This window comes from Carettochelys insculpta, chromosome 8 (genome assembly GCF_033958435.1).
Source record: "Carettochelys insculpta isolate YL-2023 chromosome 8, ASM3395843v1, whole genome shotgun sequence".
NCBI lineage: Eukaryota > Metazoa > Chordata > Testudines > Carettochelyidae > Carettochelys > Carettochelys insculpta.
In genome coordinates, this window is record NC_134144.1 from 31,222,133 (window position 1) to 31,246,273 (window position 24,141).

Genomic DNA, 24,141 nt, shown 5'->3' on the forward strand with positions numbered 1-24,141 from the left:
GCCCATTTTGAAGATTACTAATGAAATCCCGGAGCGGGGTCCTTTCCAAGAGGACCCCCATGTAGCCGCGCCGAGCCGCGCACTTTTGAAGTGTCCTAATGTTAATGCTAATGAGGCACTGAATATGGCCATTTCGAAGTTTTGGCCAAGTTTGGCCACAGCCTTTCAAAAGAAGCATGCAAATGAGGGAAATCAAAAATGCAAATGAGGTGCAGATGATGCGCTATACCTAGACTTTAGTAAGGCATTTGCTATGGTCTCACATGATATTCTTATCAATAAACTAAGCAAATACAACTTAGATGGGGTTATTATAACGTGGGTGCAAAACTGGCTGGATAACCGTACTCAGAGAGTAGTTATTAATGGTTCTCAATCCTGCTGGAAAGGTATAACAAGTGGGGTTCTGCAGGGGTCTGTACTGGGACCAATTCTCTTCAATATCTTCATCAATGATTTATATTTTGGTGTAGAAAGTACACTTATTAAGTTTGTAGATGATACCAAGCTAGGAGGGGTTGCAACGGCTTTGGAGGATAGGGGCAAAATTCAAAATGATCTGGACAAATTGGAGAAATGGTCTGAGGTAAACAGGATGAAGTGTAATAAGGACAAATGCAAAGTGCTCCTCTTGGGAAGGAACAATCAGTTTCACACGTATAGAATGGGGAGAGACTGTCTAGGAATGACTACAGCAGAAAAGGATCTAGGGGTTATAGTGGACCAAAAGCTAGATATGAGTCAACAGTGATGCTGTTGCAAAAAAAGCAAACATGATTCTGGGATGCATTAACAGATGTGTTGTGAACAAGACACGAGAAGTCATTCTTCAGCTCTACTCTGCGCTGGTTAGGCCTCAGTTGGAGTATTGTGTCCAGTTCTGGGCACAGCATTTCAAGAAAAATGTGAAGAAATTGGAAATGGTCCAGAAAAGAGCAACAAGAATGATCAAAGGTCTAGAGAACATGACCTAAGAAGAAAAACAGAAAAAATTGGGCTTGTTTAGTTTGGAAAAAAGAAGATTAAGGGGAGACATGATAGCAGTTTTCAGGTATCTAAAAGGGTGTCATAAGGAAGAGGGAAAAACTTGTTCTTCTTGTCCTCTGAGGATAGAACAAGAAGCAATGGGCTTAAACTGCAGCAAGGAAGCTTCAGGTTGGACATTAGGAAAAAGTTCCTAAATGTCAGGGTGGTCAAACACTGGAATAAATTGCCTAGGGAGGTTGTGGAATCTCCATTTCTGGAGATATTTAAGAACAGGTTAGTTAAAAGTCTATCAGAAATGGTCTAGACACTACCATGAAGGCAGAGGGCTGGACTCCATGACCTCTCAAGGTCCCTTCCAGTCCTAGCATTCTGATTCTATGATTTACATATCTGACACCTCATTTGCATACAGCTCTTTCAAAAGTAAACCCCATCTTCGAAAGAACCCTTCTTCCCTTTCAAAGATGGGGTTTACTTTCAAAAGAGCTACATCTAGGCCGTGTCTACACTAGCCCCAAACTTCGAAATGGCCACGCAAATAGCCATTTTGAAGTTTACTAATGAAGCGCTGAAATACATATTCAGCACCTCATTAGCATGTGGGTGGCCGCAGCACTTCGAAATTGACGTGACTCACCACTGCGTGGCTCGTCCAGACGGGGCTCCTTTTCGAAAGGACCCCGCCTACTTCAAAGTCCCCTTATTCCTATGAGCAGATGGGAACAAGGGAACTTCGAAGTAGGTGGGGTCCTTTCGAAAAGGAGCCCTGTCAGGACAAGCCGCGCGGCTGCGAGCCATGTCAATTTCGAAGTGCCGCGGCCTCCCGCATGCTAATGAAGCGCTGAATATGTATTTCAGCGCTTCATTAGTAAACTTCAAAATGGCCATTTGCATGGCCATTTCAAAGTTTTTGGCTAGTGCAGACATAGCCCTACACTGCTTTTCTTCTTTTGAAAGAATAATATGCAAATGAGGTGCCAGATATGTAAATCTGTACCTCATTTGCATTTTCAATTTCCCTCATTTGCATGCCTCTTGAAAGAGGAATGCAAGTGTAGACACAGCGTGGGGCAAAGCTGCTACCTTGAAATTAGTTATAGGTCTTTTGGCTGAAACGTCTGAAAGAGGAGTTTATTTGCATGCTGTTTGGTCACCTCTGATCAAAGATTCATGTATATTGAGTAAAGAAAATAAACTACACCAGGAAAATACACAGTCTAGCATTACCAATTTCCCTTCTAGTGGGAAATTTGTGCTGAAATCTCCTACTACATTGTGGCATGGTGACAGGACTAACAAAATATGTGATGTCTACAGGATATTGGTTCATCCAAGAAGGGAGACTGGCAAGTCACAAGGCCTGCATCTGCACTTGCCCCCTTCTTCAAAGGGAGCAAGGTAATCAGGCAGATGGAAGATGACTAATGAAGTGCTGCAATGAATATGCAGCACTTCATTAGGCTAATTCTCCCCATGGCAACTTTGAAGTGTCAAACTTCAAAGTGCCGGTGAGCTGTGTAGCCATGGGTCCTTCAAAGTGCCCAAGCTACTTCAAAGTGCCTTTACTCCCCAAAATTTTGTAGCCCTTGTGACTTGCCAGTCTCCTTTCTTGGATGAACCAACATTCTGTAGACATTAAATATTTTGTTAGTACTGTCACCATGCCAAAATTTTGGGCTACTTCTACACTAGCCCCCTCCTTTCAGAAGGGGCATGGTAATGAGCAAGTTGGGAAGATGCTAATGAGGCACTGCAATGAATGTTAAGTGTCTCATTAGCATAATGGCAGCCCCAGGGAAGACTTAGCCTAATGAAGTGCTGCATATTCTTTGCAGCACTTCATCGGTAATCTCCCATCAGCCTGATTACCATGCCCCCTTCAAAGAAAGGGGCCAGTGTAGATGTAGCCAAGGTGTGTCTTCAAAAATAGTGGCTAAATATAATACTTTTAATATTTGTTCAAGTACAAAATATATGATAGAAAATGTAAATAGAAAGCTACTGATTAGTGCATAGTCTTCGTATCAAGGGATTTCATAGCATTGTGTTCTGCAATTCTTTATTTTTAAGAATACATGTTTATAATTTAATGTAACCCTACCATCAAAATGACTCCACAGCATGAGGCTAAACATGTTGAAATGGGTGAAAAGAAAGTAATTACTATTGAAATGAATGTGCCAGCAGGAGCTCCCTACTGCTGAAGGATTTGGGGGATGTGTCCTTTAGAGATCATTTGCATGAAAATTCAAAGGTGTGCATATGTAATGTCTCACAAACAAAGCCTGAAGAGAGCAGCTGAAGCAATGAGGTTTCATCTATTATAAACAACATGTTGTTGTAAAGTCACAATTTATGCTATCACCCAATGTAAGAATTATGGAGTCTCACCAATGCTTGAAGTTATTGTGGCCCTTTTGAAGTTTACTAATGAAGTGCTGAAATGCATATTCAGTGCCTCATTAGAATGCCAGCAGCTGCAGCACTTTGAATTTGAGGCAGCTTGCTACCATGCAGCTTGTCCAGATGGGGCTCCTTTTCAAAAGGACCCCACCAACTTTGAAATCCCCTTATTCCTATATGCTGTTAGGAATAAGAGGATTTCAAAGTTGTCGGGGTCCTTTCAAAAAGGATCCCCATCTGGATGAGCCGTGCGGCAGCAAGCAGCATCAATTTTGAAGTGCTGCAGCTGCCGGCATTCTAATCAGGTGCTCAATATGTATTTCAGTGTTTCATTAGTACACTTCGAAATGGTCATTTGCATGGCCATTTCGAAGTTGTGGGCTAGTGTAGACACAGCCTACGAGCTGAAGCCACGGAGAGCTAGAGTCACAGAGTTTTGCCTACAGCAAAACCCACAAAACAGCAGACAGACAGCTGATGGGAGAAGCAACTGGTAGGTGCAACCAGCAGGTGGGTGGCCAGAGGGGCAGCTGGCAGGAGCAAGCAGAATGGTGGACCAGCACAAAGATGGCATTGTCTCAGATTCAGTGAGGGAATGTATCAGGGTGATGTGTCAGGGCCGGCACAGACTGGACAGAGTCGTAAGTGGGGGTACAGAGAAAGTTTGGGTGTGTGCATTGGCTCTTGCCAGTATTGGACTGGTGAGCCTGAGAGGCCAAGGACACTGGTCAATCCATTTCAGCTGGGACAGTTACTTGAGGATTGGTTATGAACGCTGGGTGTGGTACTTTCCCAAGCTTATGCCAATTGACTTTTCTGCTGCTTTCATTAAAAGTTTCTTTTCTACACTCAGGCTGTGTCTACACTAGCTCCCAACTTCGAAGGGAGCATGGTAAGTAGGGTGTCGGGAGATTAGCTCGAAGTGCCCATGGCTACACAGCCTGTCAGCACTCTATGTGAGATGGATGAAGAGGAACCCTTAGATGTTGAACCCAGCCCTGGCTGCTGCCAGCTCCTTCCGGCAGAAGGGTTACACTATGAAAAATACTATAAGTTAGACTCCTGAATAAGTTATCCTCAAGTCCCCAGTCAAAGCATTTTGTGAAAAATTACAATAGCTATTAAATCCCATTGTTTAGTGCCCATAACTGTGACTATTTGGTTTCAGATGCTGCACAGCTCTGTTCTCTAGCATGCATGTATGCTGCAGTTTAAGATATTAAGCCCATGTCTATGCTAGCAAATTCTTTCCACCGTTTTTTTGACAGAAGGGCCTCTTTTGAAAGATCCTGTGGAGCATCTACAAATAAAATTAGCTCTTTCAAAAGTACTTTTGAAGGAACACAGACCGCCTTTCGAAATCGCTCTTCCATTCCTGTTTCAGGAAGAGAGTCTTCTTTCGAAAGAAAACATGCGTAGATGCTCCGCATGCTGTTCTTTTGAAAGAGCAGTCCTCCGTAGTGCCAGCTAGCTGCAGCATGGCAATGACCCTGCCAGCACCAGCTTGACTCTATGGTCTCTGCATCCAGCTGCTTTTAAAGATACAGAAGCCCAGAAAAACCATGGCAGGAAGCTGAGAACGTGCGAGCAGCAGGGAGGACGTCAGCCTCCTGCAGCGCGCCTTCCTGGTGAAGCTCCAGCTCCACGAGTCACCCATGGCCAGCACGCAGAAGCCCTGCACCCCCAGGGCCCTCCCTGTGAGCCATCCCAGGGCTCCCAGGAGCCCAGCCAAGGCCCAAAAAAGAGAGCCCCATCATAGGCCAAGGCAGAGCTGAAGGACCTCCTCGGACTGTGGGGGGACTAGGAGGTCCTCCTCCAGACTGGCCACCAGGGCAAGAACAACACGGCATTCGGCCACCTCGCCACTGGCCTGAGCACCCAGGGGCACCCTACCCTCATGCTGGACCAAGTCCACTCCATAGTCAAGGAGATAAGGCAGGCCTATGGCCAGCCGCTTAGGAGCAGCACCCACCAGCTGGCCCCACTACAAGGAGCTGGACCACCTCCTCAGGGCGAAGGAGGCAGCCCCTCCCCCACACCCCGTAGTGGTGCTTGACATTGCTGTGAGGGAGACAGAGCTCGAGACTGAGTCGGGGGACCAGCCAGAGCCGGCAGACATGATTACCCCCTGGCAGCTGGAGCAGGAGCCACAGACCCCCAGAGATGATGACGGCTCCAGTGACGGGACACTCATCATTGCCATCCCATCCAGGCCCTTGAACCCGGCACCCTCCACCCAGGCCTCCCCTGAGTCCCTTAAGGGACCCTCAGGTAGGTACCAGGAATTTTAGACACCCCAGGGGATAGGGAGGGGGCGCCCTCCTCCATCACAGCCAGCTGTGGCCCTCCCACAAGGATGCTGGCCCCAGTCTGGATACACCCCACATAGCTGCATCCCCTGGGCCCTGGAGAGGGCTGCACACAGCACTAAGCACCCACTCCGGTGGACAGCACCACAGGCTACATGCCTGGGAAGGGAATGGTGGGGGGCGGGGCAGACCATACCAGGCACATGCTTCACCCATGCAAGGACCCCTCAGAGCCCTGGATCCCCCAGGGCCCCTGGACCATCAGACAGGGGTCGGGGGGCTGGCCACAGCTGAGGGCACAGCCCCCAGGGCCAGGTCCTGGGACTGATGGGCCATCTCTCTCTCTCCCCTTCTGTCTCCATAGCTCCACCATCCGGGGGCTGGGCAAGCCCCATTCATGGGCAGGGGAACCATGCACCAACTGCTGAGAGGGCTGGGGCACCCCCACCTTCGGCATGCACTCAGGGCCACAGCAGGAGTCTACACCAGCACCACCATGAGGAGGAGGCCACCACCACACACACAGCCACCTTGGGCTACGTCTACACGTGAAGCCTACATCGAAGTAGCCTATTTCGATGAATAACGTCTACACATCCTCCAGGGCTGGCAACGTCGATGTTCAACATCGACGTTGCGCAGCACCACATCGAAATAGGCGCTGCGAGGGAACGTCTACACGCCACAGTAGCACACATCGAAATAAGGGTGCCAGGCACAGCTGCAGACAGGGTCACAGGGCGGACTCAACAGCCAGCCGCTCCCTTAAAGGGCCCCTCCCAGACACACTTGCACTAAACAGCACAAGATACACAGAGCCGACAACGAGTTGCAGACCCTGTGCATGCAGCATGAATCCCCCGCTGCAGCAGCAGCCAGAAGCCCTGGGCTAAAGGCATCTCTCAACCCCCCAGCTGATGGCTGCCATGGAGGACCCCACAATTTCGACGTTGCGGGACGCGGATTGTCTACACGGTCCCCACTTCGATGTTGAACGTCGAAGTAGGGCGCTATTCCGATCCCCTCATGAGGTTAGCGACTTCGACGTCTCGCCGCCTAACGTCGAAGTTAACTTCGAAATAGCACCCGATGCGTGTAGCCGCGACGGGTGCTATTTCGAAGTTAGTGCCGCTACTTCGAAGTAGAGTGCACGTGTAGACACAGCCTTGGAGGAGCAAAATGCCACCCAGCAGGAATATCTGGTGATGGAGCAAGAGACGTGGGGTGGGGTGGTGGGCACCCTTTACCGCCACACCCAGGCCACAAGTGCCTGCCCGTCCCAGCCTCCCGCTCCTTGCCAGGCACTCCCGCAGACCCTCCTGCAGACCCTTCACCCACAGTCCCTGCCCTTGCTGCCCTGCTCCCACCCAACCTCCCCCCAGCTGCCCAGCTGGAATTTGGCCACTGGCTTGTGGCCAGAGTGGCCCCCACTGAAACAAACCCCCTTGCACCCCCCATGCTCCCCACCAATGAATAAGGCCCCAACCCACGACCCAGAACCTCCCATCTAAGTTCAGGTCCCCCGACCCAGGACCCCCCCCGCAACTTCAGGTCCCCCCCACCCAGGACCCAGGATCCCACAGTGTACATAGTGTCCCCCAGTTCCTCATGTATATAGTTCCCTGTATATTTTTCCCACATAAGACATGTTCAATATTTAGTTAAATGGTTTATTGTTCACCACCCCTGTGTCCCATGTGATTGGTGGAGAAGCAGTGAGGGGTGGGTGTCCAGGTTGGGGGTAATGGTGGAGGGTGCCTAGGGGACAGTCAATGGGGCCCCCTAGCGAAGGCCTCCCAGAGGGTCTCCCTGAGTCTCATCCTGTCCTGCTGCTCCTGGTGGCATGGAGCATGGGCCGGCTGCTCAAAGACCGGGCTGGCCTTGGCAGCCCACCCCTGCACAAATACCTCATGCTTTCTCTCCACAATACTGTGGAGAGCTCAGCATGCCCCCACCACAGCAGGTACCTTGTGGAGGCCAACCACCAACCATGTGAGAAGGCAGAGAAAATGCCCCTTCAGGCACCCAAATGCCCACTCAATGGTGTTTCGGGCCTGGTTGAGGCAAGCATTGAACTAGCCCTGACTAGGCTCCATGTGGCCTGTTTAGGACTGCATGAGCCACAGGTGCAGGGGGTAGGTGGTGTCAGCCACGATGCAAGGGGGCGTGGTTGCGTCCCCTACTGGGAGCTCCCATGGGGGAATGTAGGCCCCCTCCTGAATCCTGTGCCCATGCCATGAGTTCCTGAATACCCAGGCATTGTGGGCTCAGCCCAACCAGCCCACACAAACATCCATGAATCACCCTTTGGTGTCCACAAGGGCCTGGAGCACCACAGAGTGGTACCCCTTCCAGTTGATAAAACCACCCATGCTGTGGTCTGGGGCCTGGATCACAATGTGGGTCCCTTTCAGCATGCTAAAGCAGTTGGGGAATCCCAGCTCATAAAAGCCCATGACGGCAACTTCAAGATCCCCGCCACAGATGACCCACTGCAGGTGGATGGTGTTTATCACCTTGACTAACTGCATGGATGTAGGGTGAACGCACATGTGAATGCATGGCAGGGTGTCCAGGCCCCCCGGTCCCTGGCCCCACCTTCCCTCCTCCCCATCCCCTGCGGGGCCCTTTCCCTCCCTCCTGGCCCCCTCTTCTGTCCCTTCTGGGGTCCCCCTCCCCTGTCCCTGAGGGTCCTCCTTACCTGAGAGCCCCCCTCCCCTCCCTGTAGTGGGTGTGTGACCCGAGCATGCCTTACCTCCATAAGGACAGGCCCGACGGCCACCCTGCCCACCCCAAACTGGTGCCCAACAGACCAGTGGCTGTCTGGGGTGGCCAAATTCCAAAGTGTGACGGCAACCCTCTTCTCCAGGCTGCATGCGGTTGTCCTGGTCCTGGAGTCAGGGGGGTGAGGGGTGAGCCAGTGACATAGGTCCAGAAATGTCTGCTTCATCAAGTTCTGAAGACAGCGGTCATCATCCCACTCCCCCATGATGAGCTGGTTCCACCACTCAGCACTGGTGGGATACATCCACAGGCACCGTATGACCTGTGGGAGGGGGTGCGGAGATTGCCTGAAGGAGGTGGCCTGAAAAAAGGTGGCAAGCCAGCTGGCCCCCAGAGGTTCTGGAGGACAGTTATGAGCACTGTGGCCAGCAGGCTAACCACAGCCTCAAGTAGTTCCCCATCAGGCAACTGCTGGGGATACTTGAGGGTCTCCACAGTGGCTCCGCTCCATGCTCGGGGTCTGCTGTGCTGTGGACAGCCTGGTAGTGCTTAGTGTTTGCAGGGCGAAGGTGTCAGGGAGGGAGCCTTTAAGGGACCGGCTGACTGTGCCCCTGGAAAGGCTTGTCAGCCATGTGACCCCATCCAAAGCATTTCCTGGCCAGTTCTTACGAAAGAGCACCCAGAGCTGTGCGGACACTCTCCTTCAAAAGAGCGGATCGAAGGCTCGATCCACTTTCTGTGTGTGGGCACTCCCTTTCGCAAGGCAAACTTCCAGAAGATCACCCTTCAAAAGAATGCTGCAGCACAGACGTAGCCTAAGAGTTTGCACGTGTACATGTCAAATTATTCTGAGTCCTTTCAGTCTGCAATCTAGCAAACACTAGAGAGGAAAATGCACACTCTGGCTACGTCTACACGTGCACCCAACATCGAAATAGCTTATTTCGATGTTGCGACATCGAAATAGTCTATTTCGACGAATAACGTCTACACGTCCTCCAGGGCTGGCAACGTCGATGTTCAACTTCGACGTTGCGCAGCCCGACATCGAAATAGGCGCAGCGAGGGAACGTCTACACGTCAAAGTAGCACACATCGAAATAAGGGAGCCAGGCACAGCTGCAGACAGGGTCACGGGGCGGACTCAACAGCAAGTCGCTCCCTTAAAGGGCCCCTCCCAGACACACTTTCATTAAACAGTGCAAGATACACAGAGCCAACAACTAGTTGCAGACCCTGTATATGCAGCACGGACCCCCAGCTGCAGCAGCAGCAGCCAGAAGCCCTGGGCTAAGGGCTGCTGCCCACGGTGACCACAGAGCCCCGCAAGGGCTGGAGAGAGAGTATCTCTCAACCCCCCAGCTGATGGCCGCCATGGAGGACCCCGCTATTTCGATGTTGCGGGACGCAGATCGTCTACACGTCCCTACTTCGATGTTGAACGTCGAAGTAGGGTGCTATTCCCATCCGCTCATGGGGTTAGCGACTTCGACGTCTCGCCGCCTAACGTCGATTTCAACTTCGAAATAGCGCCCAACACGTGTAGACGTGACGGGCGCTATTTCGAAGTTACTGCCGCTACTTCGAAGTAGCGTGCACGTGTAGACGCAGCCTCTGTGTTTTAAGTTGCTAGCTCTTTATTCTGAACTCCTCAGGTGCACAGCTGTGCCATGCACATATATCGTTATTTAATTCTCCCCGGGCTCTTTTCATCTTCCAAGCGATCACAATCCCCCTTCTTTTTATGCAGGCGTTTTGCAGTATGTGTGCCTGACATTACTTAGGGTTTACCATGTTTCACGGAATTTAAGGCCAGAAAGAGAAGTTACTCACCTGTGTAGTAACGAGATGTGTCCCTGTGGGTGCTCCACAGTAGGTGTCGGGCTCGCCCCGGCGCCGCAGCTCGGAAAATGTTCAGCAGTCTCCGTCGGGTCGCGCATGCGCCGATGCGCGTCGTCTCTTTGCGCGCTTACAGTCACTTGCGCAATCCGGTCCCCGCCAGTTCCTGATCAACCGCTCCGGACGCCCTTGAAAACACACAAAGAGAGCTCCGAAGTGGGGAGGAATGGGTGGGTAGTGGAGCACCCACGGGGACACATCTCGAAGAACCATCGTTACTACACAGGTGAGTAACTTCTCTTTCTTCTTCAAGTGGTCCCAGTGGGTGCTCCACAGTAGGTGACTACCCAGCAGTAACCCCCTCCCCCGAAAAAGGAGGTGGGTACCCGATTTATGCGCAGCTTGCCCGTGAAAGGACTGCTGTTGACAGGCGTGTATCCTCATCAAGCATCCTGTGCATGGCGTAGTGCTTGGCGAAGGTGTCATAGGAAGACCACGTCGCCGCTCTGCAGATATCTCTCAGCGCAATGCCTTTGAAGAAGGCCGTTGATGCCGCCATCGCCCTCATAGAGTGGGCTCTTGGCGGAAGTGGCAGAGGAGTCTTGCGACTCTCGTAACACAGTCTTACGCAAGACACAATAGCTGCGTCTACACGTGCACGCTATTTCGAAGTTAACTTCGACGTTAGGCGGCGAGACGTCGAAGTTGCTAACCTCATGAGGGCTGTGTCTACACGTGCACGCTACTTCGAAGTAGCGGCACCAACTTCGAAATAGCGCCCGTCGCGTCTACATGCGTCGGGCGCTATTTCGAAGTTAACTTCGACGTTAGGCGGCGAGACGTCGAAGTCGCTAACCTCATGAGGAGATAGGAATAGCACCCTACTTCGACGTTCAACGTCGAAGTAAGGACCGTGTAGACGATCCGCGTCCCGCAACGTCGAAATTGCCGGGTCCTCCATGGCGGCCATCAGCTAGGGGGTTGAGAGATGCTCTCTCTCCAGCCCCTGCGGGGCTCTATGGTCACCGTGGGCAGCAGCCCTTAGCCCAGGGCTTCTGGCTGCTTCTGCGGCAGCTGGGGATCTATGCTGCAGGCACAGGGTCTGCAACCAGTTGTCAGCTCTGTGGATCTTGTGTTGTTTAGTGCAACTGTGTCTGGGAGGGGCCCTTTAAGGGAGCGGCTGGCTGTTGAGTCCGCCCTGTGACCCTGTCTGCAGCTGTGCCTGGCATCCCTATTTCGATGTGTGCTACTTTCACGTGTAGACGTTCCCTCGCTGCACCTATTTCGATGTTGGGCTGAGCAACGTCGAAGTTGAACATCGACGTTGCCGGCCCTGGAGGACGTGTAGACGTTATTCATCGAAATAGACTATTTCGATGTCGCAACATCGAAATAAGCTATTTCAATGTTGGCTGCATGTGTAGACGTAGCCGAGGAGATAGGAATAGCGCCCTACTTCGACGTTCAACGTCGAAGTAGGGACCGTGTAGACGATCCGCGTCCCGCAACGTCGAAATTGCCGGGTCCTCCATGGCGGCCATCAGCTGGGGGGTTGAGAGATGCTCTCTCTCCAGCCCCTGCGGGGCTCTATGGTCACCGTGGGCAGCAGCCCTTAGCCCAGGGCTTCTGGCTGCTTCTGCGGCAGCTGGGGATCTATGCTGCAGGCACAGGGTCTGCAACCAGTTGTCAGCTCTGTGGATCTTGTGTTGTTTAGTGCAACTGTGTCTGGGAGGGGCCCTTTAAGGGAGCGGCTGGCTGTTGAGTCCGCCCTGTGACCCTGTCTGCAGCTGTGCCTGGCATCCCTATTTCGATGTGTGCTACTTTGACATGTAGACGTTCCCTCGCTGCGCCTATTTCGATGTTGGGCTGAGCAACGTCGAAGTTGAACATCGACGTTGCCGGCCCTGGAGGACGTGTAGACGTTATTCATCGAAATAGACTATTTCGATGTTGGCTGCACGTGTAGACGTAGCCAATGTGATTTGAAATCCTCTGCGAAGATAGCGCTTCTCCTTTTGACCTGGATGCAATGGACACCAGGAGTCTGTCCATTTTCCGGAAAGGTTTAGTTCTATCGATGTAGAAGGCCAGTGCCCTTCTTACGTCAAGTAAGTGCAACCGTGCCTCTTCATTTGAGTTGTGAGGCTTAGGATAGAACGAGGGCAGCACTATTGGTTCGTTGATATGAAAATCTGAAGAGACCTTCGGAACGAAGGCTGGGTGTAATCGTAAGACCACCACTTCTTTTGAGAAGATCGTGCAGGGTGGTGTGGACATTATGGCCGCGAGCTCACTCACTCTGCGAGCTGACGTGATTGCCAGGAGGAAAGCCATTTTAATGGTAAGTAGTCGGAGGGGGACCGTAGCCAATGGTTCAAAGGGCGGTCCCGAGAGGGTATGTAGAACTAGGTCTAAACTGCATGACGGCGGTATTGGTTTCCGAGGCGGGTACAGGTTCACCAACCCCTTTAGGAAACGCGAGACAACAGGATGGGCAAATGTGGTTGATCCATCCTCTTCATGCCGAAATGCTGATATAGCCGCCAGATGCACCTTTATAGAGGATAGCAAAAGTCCGTTTTGTTTGAGTTGTAGCAAATAATCCAGAATCGTAGGTATGGTGGCGTCCTGGGGTATTAGTTGCCTGGAGGAACACCATTCGGAAAAACGCGACCATTTGTGCTGATAAGTCTTTCTGGTGGAAGTTCTCCAACTATATTCAAGGACTTGTTGTACTCCCTCTGAGCATGTAGTCTCTAAGGCGCTTAGCCACGGATTAACCATGCTTGTAGCCGAAGTCTCTTCGGGTGGGGGTGCAGTATTGACCCCCGAGCCTGAGAGAGAATGTCCGGTACTGTTGATAGGGGAAATGGCTGATGTTGAGCCATGCGCAAGAGCAATGGGAACCACTGTTGTCGGTCCCAGGTTGGGACTATGAGTATCATGCGTGCTTTCTCCCTTCTGGTCTTCTCCAAGACCTTGTGTATAAGTGTCGTGGGAGGGAACGTATAAAGTAGAGGGCCCTTCCATGGGATCATGAAGGCGTCCCCCAAAGACCCGTGTCCCATGCCCGATCTGGAGCAGTATTGGGGACATTTCTTGTTTTCTCGGGTGGCGAACAAGTCGATTTGGGGAAAACCCCATCTGCAGAACACTTGGTGGAGTAGGTCTGGATGGATCTGCCACTCGTGAGTGGGCGCAAAGTGTCTGCTGAGCTGGTCCGCCTTGACCTTGTGGACCCCCGGTAGGTATGAAGCCTTTAGGGTTATATCGTTGGCGATGCACCAGTTCCAGAGCCGGACCGCCTCCGCGCAAAGTGTACGAGACCTGGCTCCCCCCTATCGGTTTATATAAAACATGGTGGTGGTGTTGTTGGTATTCACGCCGACTATTTTTCCGCGCAGATAATTCTGAAAATGCCTGCACGCATTGAACACTGCTCTGAGCTCTAATATGTGCAGTGTCTTCTCCGCGGGGGACCATAATCCTTGAGTGGTTTTGTTGTCCATGTGAGCCCCCCCATCCCATATGGGAGGCATCTGTTGTAATGAACACCGTAATTTGCGGTTGGCGGAAGGGCACCCCTGCTAGGAGATTTTTGGGGTTTCCCCACCATGTTAGCGAGCTTCGTGCCTCTGTTGTAAGTGACACCCTCTTTTGGACGGTGTGGATTGAGGGTTTGTATACGGTTGCCAACCAATGCTGCAGTCCTCGCATATGCAGCCTGGCATTTTGCACCACAAATGTGGTGGTTGCCATATGCTCCAACAGTTGTAAGCACGTGAGAACTGGAACAGTGGGGCTGTACGTTAATAGTTGTACGAGAGATTCGATGCCACAAAAACGAGCCTCGGGTAAATACACCCTTGACGTGACTGAGTCTATCGGAGCCCCTATAAACTCTATATTTTGCGTGGGGTCGGTCTTTGATTTTGAGAAATTGATGATGAGGCCCAGTGAGGTAAATGTGTTTGTGGTGATGTGTATCATCCGTAATACCTCCTCCCGGGAAGTTCCCTTTAGCAGGCAATCATCCAGGTACGGGAAAATGAAAACTCCCTGTCTGTGTAGGTATGCTGACACCACCGCTAAGGTCTTGGTGAACACTCTGGGTGCTGAAGAGAGTCCGAATGGGAGGACTCTGTACTGGAAATGATCCATACCCACAAGGAACCGGAGGAAAACGCCTGTGGGCTGGATGAATTGCAATATGAAAATACGCATCCTGTAAGTCGAGGGCTGCAAACCAATCACCATGGTCAAGTGCCATGATTATTGAAGCCATCGTAGTCATTTTGAAGCGCTGTTTGCGTAGGTACTGGTTCAGTGCGCGTAGATCCAAAATGGGTCTCCACCCTCCTGTCTTCTGCTCCGTCAGGAAATACCTGGAGTAGAACCCTTTGCCTTGAAATTGTTCCGGTACTCTCTCCACCGCCCCTATCAATAGGAGGTGGTCCACCTCCCGCCTTAATTCCGGTAGGTGAGAGGGGTCTCTGAGCATGGGTGCGGTGGGAGGATTTGGTGGAGGTAAAGACTGGAAGGGGATCGTGTATCCCGTGTTTACGATCTCCAATACCCACTTGTCCGAAGTGATGCTTTTCCATTGTGGGTAAAATGGTTTGAGTCGGTGATGGAACATGTACTGAGATTGGCACTGAGGTACGGTCTTAGCTTCGCGGCCCTCGACATATCCGTCAAACTTGCTGTCTTGCACTTTGCCCTGCGGAGGCGCTGCCCTGCTGAGGCCGGCGCCTAGGGCCCTTATAATGTGTTTGTTGATGACGTCCCTGATCATACCCCCATTGAAATTGGGTACGTTGCTGTTGGTAACCATAACGGCGTTGCTGAGGATAAAATTTCTTCCTTCTGAACGGTGTGGTATATATCCCCAAAGTCCGAAGTGTCGCTCTGGAATCTTTGCTGGAGTGTAGGACTGAGTCGGACGATTCAGCAAACAATTTTATTTTGTCGAAGGGGAGGTCTGCAATTTTGACCTGTAACTCCTTTGGAATGCCAGATGTGCGAAGCCATGACTCTCTCCGCATTACCACTGCAGTGGCCACAGCGCGGGCCGCTGTGTCCGCCACATCCAGTGCAATCTGCACACCTGCTCGAGAAGCCACGTAGCCCTCTTGCACAATTGCTTTAAGAATTGGCCTTTTTTCCCCTGGAAGGAAGTCCATGAGGGCAGTAAGCTTGGAATAATTGTCGAAATTGTGATTCGACAAATGAGCGGCATAGTTGGCCATGCGGAGCAACAGAGTAGAGGAGGAGTAGGCTTTTCTACCCAGAAGATCCAGCTTCTTTATGCCCTTGTCCAATCCCCCAGATTTGTACTGGGACGATTTGGACCTGTGTTGGGACGATTCAACCACTAGCGAGTTTGGCTGTGGATGACTAAAGAGAAATTCCATACCTTTCGCAGGGACGAAGTACTTTTTGTCCGCTCTTTTGTTGTTAGGAGGAGCGGATGCTGGGGTCTGCCATATATTAGTGGCTGCCTCCATGATTGCATCGTCCAGAGGAATAGCAATTTTAGAAGAAGATGGAGGCCTGAGGTTTTTAAGGAGTCTGTGGTGTTTCTCCTGCATCTCCGCCACTTGAATATCTTGGGATTGAGCTACCCGTTTGAACCGCTCCTGGAACTGTTTCAGGTCATCTGGGGGAGAAATGTCTCCAAGGACCACGGCCTCGTCTGGCGAGGATGAGGAGGCATCACTATGGTATCTCTCCTCCAATTCCTCTGGATCCTGACCGCATTGATGTGATTGCCTTTGTGGAATTTCGAGGTGGGGTTCAATGTCTTTAGACCCAGCCTCTGATTGGGGAACCCGTGGTGTTCTCCCAGGTGGAAGCAAAACACTGTGGCGTTGAGGAGTGGTCGACGGGGATCCATAGTGAGACGTCGACCTCCTATGATGACGCCCCGCATAATGATGGCGGTCGTAGCAACAGAGACAGGGGCCCAGCGATGGAGACCTGGACCATGTCCCAAGGATGTAAGGGTGGTGCCTGGAATGTCGAGACCTCTGAGATGATACCGACATACGAGGAGAGCCTCTGTGAGAAGACTCGTAGGGATCTCTGCTAGATGCTGGAGAAAAGTGTGCAGATCCCTGTGATGGGCTCCAAAGAAAAGGAGAAGGACGTCTGTGGCAGGCTGAAGGTGTTGCTGCCCGTCGAATCTCCGGTGGTGATCGTGGTGACAGAGGCAGCGCACTTACCTCAGGAGAGGGGCTGCGGTGCCTGGTCTTCGTTTTAGCCTTTACCCTGTCGGGTGGTCCTATTGGTGAACTTGGTACTGGAGCAGGTGTCATGCTGATTTCCACTGCTCCCGGTGCCGTTGTTGTCAGTGCCGTTGTTGCCGGTGCCGTCGTCACCAGTGCCGTGGATCCCGGTGCCGTCATCCTCGGTGCCGATGTCCTCATCTCGGGTGCCTCTGGGGAAGTCTCGATCAGTGCCGCAGTAGCTGGTGCCGAACTGATTAGTGCCCGCACGGCTCTCGGTGCTGTCTCCCCGGTAACTGCAGGGCCTTGAGTGGTTGCATGTGCCGCGGCTTTACCAATGGAGGAAGCTAGCGTGCGCGGGCCCTTTGCTACACTCGTCCCACTCCCAACAGTAGGAGGCAGGGATCGAGTAGGCGAGGCTCTTTGCGGGCCCTTTGTTACACTCGTCCCGCTCCCAACAGTAAGGGGCAGGGATTGAGTAGGCGAGGCTCTTCGCAGGCCCTCTGTTACACTCGTCCCGCTCCCAACAGTAAGGGGCAGGGATCGAGTAGGCGAGGCTCTTCTTTTCTTCTGCGCAGAGGAGGTCAAAGAGGCAGCCTTCCTCTTGTGCGGTCCTGAAGAGCCCTCCGCATGCGTTGCCTTCGATGAGGCAGGCTGAAGTGCTTTGTCAACTAACAGCATCTTCAGCCTCATTTCTCTATCTTTTGTAGCTCTATTAGTCAACTTGGAACAATGGGAGCACTTCTGGGGAACGTGCGTCTCCCCAAGGCACTGTATGCATCTGCTATGGCCATCCGAAGCAGGCATGGCCTCCGGCAAGATTCACACTTCTTAAGCCGGGGGATAGCATTGTTAAAACTTAATTCTGAGTCCTTAGGTGCTAATAGCACACTTAACAGTATGTTAGGTGATGTTAATAACTGTTGGCCTTTGAAGGCTGACAAACAAAAGCAGCGGGCCCGCCCGGAGGCGGCCACTGCGGTTTTAAGATAGTCTTTAACTTTAAACAACTTTTAACAGAGTAACTAACTATAATAACTATAGGACTACTAACTATGAACTGTTAAAAACTACTAACACGAGAAAAAATACGACTTATCTGTCTCAGGCATTGGAGCCAGAGAGGATTCCGTCAGCAGCCGTTGGCGGTTGAGAAGGAACTGGCGGGGACCGGATCGCGCACATGACCGTAAGCGCGCGAAGAGCCGACGCGCATCGGCGCATGCGCAACCCGACAGAGACTGCTGAACATTTTCCGAGCTGCGGTGCCGGGGCGAGCCCGACACCTACTGTGGAGCACCCATGGGGACCACTCGAAAAAGAATGGATCATTTAACCTAGCAGGTCTCAAATGGTGGGCTGGCACCCCAGAGTGAGTCACGACTCCATTTTAATGGTGTTGCCAGGTCTGGTGTTAGACTTGGTGGGCCCCAGGATTGAAGCCAAAGCCCAAGTCTAATTGATGTACAAGCGTGAAAGCATCAGCCCTGGGTGGCAAGGCTCTGCTTACTGGCCTCCAAAGCAGTGGCTGAAGCCCATGGGCTTCAGCTTTGCCCCATCCCCACACCCAGGATAGCAGGGCTCAGGCTTCAGTCCCCCTCCTGGGGTCATGAAATTTTGATGGTCACCTTCATTTTGACGGAGTAGTGAAGTCTGCAAACCCCTGATCTAGTCTGACTGGCCAATCACAGGCCACTGTATTGCATCCTGAGATCCCTCTATGAAGCTCAAAAGATTCCAGTCTTCAGGAAACAAATCAGTGTGGAATGGTAAAGAACTGATTAGAAGAGACACCTCCCAAATGGTCCCAGCGTGCAAACCACGCCCTGTGCTAGAGAGAAATCTGAAAAAAACTACCCTGGTTTTCCTGCCAGTCTGACCCGGGAGGAATTCCTTCCAGGCTCCACGTTTGGCAATGAGCAAGGCACACAAACCATGCATCCAGAAAAGAGTCTGCGTATCACCGCAGAGCACTGGTCCAGTCTGTCTGGTGCGCCATCTGCAACTGAGGCTAATCTCAGCTGCTTCAAGGGAAGAAAAGGGGAGGGGGGGACTACATTAAGTTACCAAAGAAAAAATGTGTGTTGGGGGAAAAACATCCATCCTCCCCACTGGCAGGAGACCAGCTGAAGCTTTCAAGCATAACATTTTATAACAGTGATTATCTTAATGCAGAGCTGCAAGGATGACACAACCACATACCACAGGGGTTTTTCACTCCCCCATATAGGCTCTTCAGGCAATCTTTTGCAATAATGTGCAAATATGAATACCCTGTGATGCCTGCTAAAGCTCACCCCAATTTAAGCATCCCCTTTAGCAAGATTTACCTCTTCACAGGATAAAATACCTTTGCTCTATGGCGTTTTAGCCCTTTAATATCCATCTAATAAACCAAATGCTACTGCCTTCTGCATCCTGCTCCGATGCCTGCAATATCCTTTCTAGCACAAACCAAATTAGTCAGAGAGAAAAGCTACTTGACTTATATGTCTGACATTTCAATCTGCATTTACCACTGATTGTCTAGTCCTCTGTACTGCTTGCTAAGTACATGAAATGGGAATCTAATGTGTACACTGCTTAAAGACTACAGAAAATTAAATATAATTTAAGTATAATATAATAATAATATAGAGCTAACAAAGGGGATATTTCAGAAGGGAAGTGTGTGGGAAATTTGGAAAATGATTTAAACAGCACTGAACAAAAAAAATGAAAATGCATTTGGTTTGCTGCCAACATAATAAAACAGGAACACCTTTGTTGGCAATAAACAGTAATATTTTAAACTAGAAAAAAAGAACTGAAGAACTATGCCACAATAGAACTAGTGTTTTTGAGAGTAAATATAAACTGTACTACTGTGACTATTCACATCATATCAGATACTGAATTACAGGATCACCATGTTAGAAAAACTAGACAGTAATTTTCAGGTGTCGTATATCCCTCAAATAAAATATTTTACCCCTTTAAACATAATAATGGCTGTGTCTGCACTACAAAAATAACTTCAAATTTGCTTTCTTCTACCACACCCTACTTCGAAGTTAACACTGAAGTAAGGGAAAATGTGCATAGACTCTCTACTGGCTACATCGAAGTAGTGCCTAACTTTGAAGTTAGTTCCTAGTGTAGACACACCCAATATTCAAGAAAAGGTTTGCAAGACCCTTCTTAATCGATCATCCTTTTGGGGTTTATCTTTTAAATCCAAAACACAAAACATTTGCAAATGGAAGAAGTTGATAAATATCTACACATGTAGCCTGCAAAATGCAAAGAGACTGACTGCACTGAGAATGGCTGTTTCTAGCCGGTAAACCTAGGGACCATTCATACATCCATGTTCTTTATTTTTCTTGACAATATTCAAGGGCGTTATCCGAACAAGTATTGATTTCCTACATTGCAGTGTGTGGAAACCTGGTGCGATCTGTGTAATTTCCTGTAGCTATTTCTAATAGAAATACACCATAGCTGTTAGCCTGAACACTTTCCAGAGTTCACAATAGGAACACAACATATTTAAGTGATACTGAAATGTGCTTAAAATTTCAAATACCTCTGACAAGGTATACCAGACCCTTAAAACTAGCAGAGAAAGCCGCTGGAGCCAGCACTACCCTTTTCTAGGATTTTCTCTAAGGCGTATACTAGCGGGACCAGGACTATGGCTGCTCAGCGTGAGGCTGTGGCCTCAGAAAGGCAGCTGGGAGCAGAAGAAGAAACTTTGTTCTGGACTCAGGAACACAGCCATGAAGTTCAGGGAGGGCTGGAGCCCACATCAGCCTGAGCAAAGGACTAGGCACTTGTTGCTCAGCTTGGCTTTCATTTTTCAGTAAGTGCTAATGTTCATGGGTTGGAGAGAAAGACCTGAGAACGGAGCCCAACTATATTTCAAACAAGCAGACAAATAAAAAAATTAAAAAAATTTCATTACTTTTAAGTCAATCTCATAATTTACTGAAGACTAAGTCGTGGTTTTTGAACACTTCTAACTGGCAATCGTGAGCAAGCCCTTCTGGGGCGTCAGCTGAAGAACTTGGGCGGGGAAGAGCCCAGACAGGGGAGATCTAGTTTCTTGTTTTGCAGAGATTTCCCCTTGTGTATTTGTCCTGGCAACCCGACAACAAGAACAGCTGACTGCTGGTTTTGAACAGACTCCAAAGTCAGGGCTATTTTTATTTTTTTACCTGTTACGCCATCCATCCCAGATTCTATACTGTGCCCAACTTGTGTGTGAGGTTCAGATCCATAAATATACTCAAGTGCCTAAATCCCAATTAAAGGTTCCACTGCAACTCACAAAACTTCTGCTTGGCTGCTACCTAACCTTGTTGCCACCTAATCTCACTTGGCGTCTGGGTTTTCCAATAAAAGTTCTGACCTACTGTGTTTCTACTCCAAGCATACAAATTGCTGCCCCACTCTAGGTACTCAGGTACCTATATCCCAGAACAACTTAGGAAGTGCCTGGCACTATGCGTGTTTGTCTGCCTATCTTGCCTAGTGAACCTGTAGACTCAAGCGGCTGCCTACTAGAGCACACCCTGTTCAGACTCTGGCCAGAGGAGAGAACAGAAGAAGATGGTGTGTTGGTGTCAACCTTCTAACTTCTGCTATAGACAAGAGCTCACATGGGATGTGGGAAACACACGTTCAATTCTCACCTCCACCTCAGGGGGAGAAATTACTTGAAAAGCACTCTCCTGTCTCTCAGGAAAGGAGCACGAGCCACTGTGTGGCTCGCTCAGTCTCACTCATTGGAGCCATCTCACGGATTAAAACTACTGAAAGAGTCATTGGGTCAGAGGAAGAATGAAAGCGTGGAAGACCGCAGCAGCAATGGGCAATCCAGGCTAGTGAGAGCCCCACATGAGTTCCTTTCCTTCATAAAAGAAATTCTACGTAAAATGCCAATTATTTTTACACTGCATCTGTTTTGTAAGAAAGAGAAAGAATTTCTTCTCTTTTGTGGATGAATAGTAAAAGCAGAAGGCGTTATAATGCAAGCCATGACTCTACACAATGCCTTTAAATTCAAACTGCAATGTTTACATCTGTGGTGTCCAGTACTCTCCACTCGCCACGTGTGGCAAATATAAGACCACGTTGTGGCAAATGGGCCTCCTGGAGCATGGGGCCGGAGTCTGAGCCCATGCCATGAGGCTCCCGCTGGAGCGCGGTACCAGGTCCAGAGCTTGAGGGACCCCAGCAGAGTACAGGGTGGGAGCCCAATCCCCTGTCACAGGGCCCCCCAGAAAATGGTGCTGGGGCTCAAGTGTAAGCCTCTGCCCCAGGGGCCCCCAGAGCATGGAGCTGGGGCTAGAGCCTAAACACCTGCCACGGGACTCCCTCTGGACTGCGAGGCTGGAGCCTGAGCCCCTGCCATGAGGCCATGCTGGAGCACCAGGCCAGAGCCGGAGCCCTGTGGGTCACCCAGAGGAAATGGGAGACACAGGGCAGAGGAGTAGGGAGGCCTATGGAGGGGTTTGGAGGGTGCAGAAGTCAGGGCATGGGGGTGCTACCCAGCTGTCCAAGGCTCAGGGCTTGCTGGGGACCACTCTGCCTGGCCTGCCCAAGCACTGGAGCTGGCTGGGGACCACAACTGCCCCGCTCTTTGAGCACCAGGATTGGAACCTGCGTGTGCTATGGCCACACATCACAGGGTGCTGGCAAACATCCAGAGCCCCACCCCTACCCAGCCTGCCTATTATAAGTGCGCTGCACCAGGGCACACTGACTTTCTTCCACCTTTGGGGAAGAGGAAGACCCATGCACATAAAATTCATTAAATCCGTAAGTATTTACAAAGGTTACTCGCGCGAATTAAGCAAGCATGTCTGCAAACAGCTGTTTAGGTACTAGCCACCTGCTAACAGAGCGACACAATTTACGTCGTGAACTGCGGCAAATGTGAATACGGTATGTGAATATTGGTACAACTTTTACTATGACAAATCTATACACAATCTTACTATACACAAATCTGGTCCCCATGTTGAAAATTCTGACATTTGCCTATAGCGAACCAGAAAAAACAGGTATGCATTCTGTAGTCATGGCGAGCTTTCACGCTAAATGGTAAAGCTCTGCATCTTAATTTATTAATGAAGCTGCTGTAAGTAGGACTATGAGAGAATTTTAAAAGTATCACTGGCACTCAGACCATACATCAGGTCAAGCAGTCAAATATCAGCACTCTGCCTCAAAAAAGATTGCTGACCCTTGCGATGGGGGTACCTTGCTCTGGGGGAGGGACAGGGCATTTATTTAGAGCAAGGTCTGGGAGGGAGACTATGGCAAATATGCGACAACAACCACAAGTCTGTCAATCTTTGAATTCCTATTGACCATCACTAGCTTTGGGTGGGATGGCTCAGTGGTTGGAGCATTAACCTTATAAACCCACAGATGTGAGTTCAATCATTCAGGGGCCTAGGCCAAATAGATTTTTAAAAAAATAATAATAATAATCTGTCAAGAATGGTGGTAAGAACTTCTGTGAGGGCAGGGGACTGGTCTCAATGACCTCTCAAGATCCCTTCCAGTTGTAAGAGGTAAGTAAAATGTATGCACTAAAAGAAGGCCAGGGGACATCTATGTTTATCAAAGCTCCTCCTAGAAAGTTTGATTTTTCACAATAAAATCATTAAGATTAAGTTGTGCATCATTTATAAAGGCATATAGCAATTATTCTGGAGTACAGTTTGGGAAACATTCTCTCTAAATATTAAAAAAACTAAAAAAATATTCAGGGACACTGGTAAAAATGCATTTCGTATCATACCATACAGCACTGCTGTATGAATAAGTAGCAACTTTTAAAATTTTATTTTATTTTATTTTATTTTCTGGTAAGACTGTTTAGAATTTTTACAAAAATTAAAAACTGTAGTTAAAAATATTTTAATGAAAAATTTTCACCATTATTTTTTCACTTCCAATTTTATGCTACTTGGTCAAAAGGATTTTCCCTCTCCATCTGTTAGCTTTATATCTTGGAATCAGCAGTGTTCTTTTGAGGTCTGTAAGTCCTGCCTGAGAGAAGGAGCTTAAAATGTGTTTAGCACACTACACAGGTATTGAAGATAAGCTGGGAGAGAACCCTATGTGTCGGTAATCATATTTTATAGTTCGCAACTCAGTAATAAGCAGGATCTGAAAGCCAAGCCCACAACTGTGTGTGTAGAAGACCTGCTAGCGCAGTATGTGAAAAATAAAATTACGCAAAACCAAAAAAGAAATCAAGACCAGTGTTCCTCGTTAGCTGTGTGCTTGTGCGACTGCTCGGGAGAGATTCAAATGCCACCCAGCAGACTAGCAGACTGCCCACTGTAGGTTTTTTGTTTCTCCTGGTGGTACCTATTCACACATGCCTTAGTGCACATAAAAAATTATTCTGCACACGGATGGAAAAAAATCCACATATTAATGCACAAGATTAGAGAGGACAATTTTTTTTTTAAGATGGGTGTCTCCTCAGCATGTAATAAAAGAAAGGGAAGAAAATGCAATGTATTTTACAGGCCAGACACAAAGGTGCCTTAAGTAGTAAATGACCTCTTCAATTTAAACTGATCAAATATGTAACTCTGCTGGTTGGTAGTGCAATATACTTATAAGAATTAAATGAGTAATTTCGG

At 49.7% G+C, this 24,141-nt stretch overlaps 1 protein-coding gene across 5 annotated transcripts in view; it reads right to left on the reverse strand.

Moving 5' to 3' along the window:
* OSBPL6 (oxysterol binding protein like 6) overlaps window positions 1-24,141 on the reverse strand; it is a 256,719-nt gene that overhangs the window by 213,520 nt on the left and 19,058 nt on the right. The gene's annotated exons all lie outside the window — the stretch shown is intronic.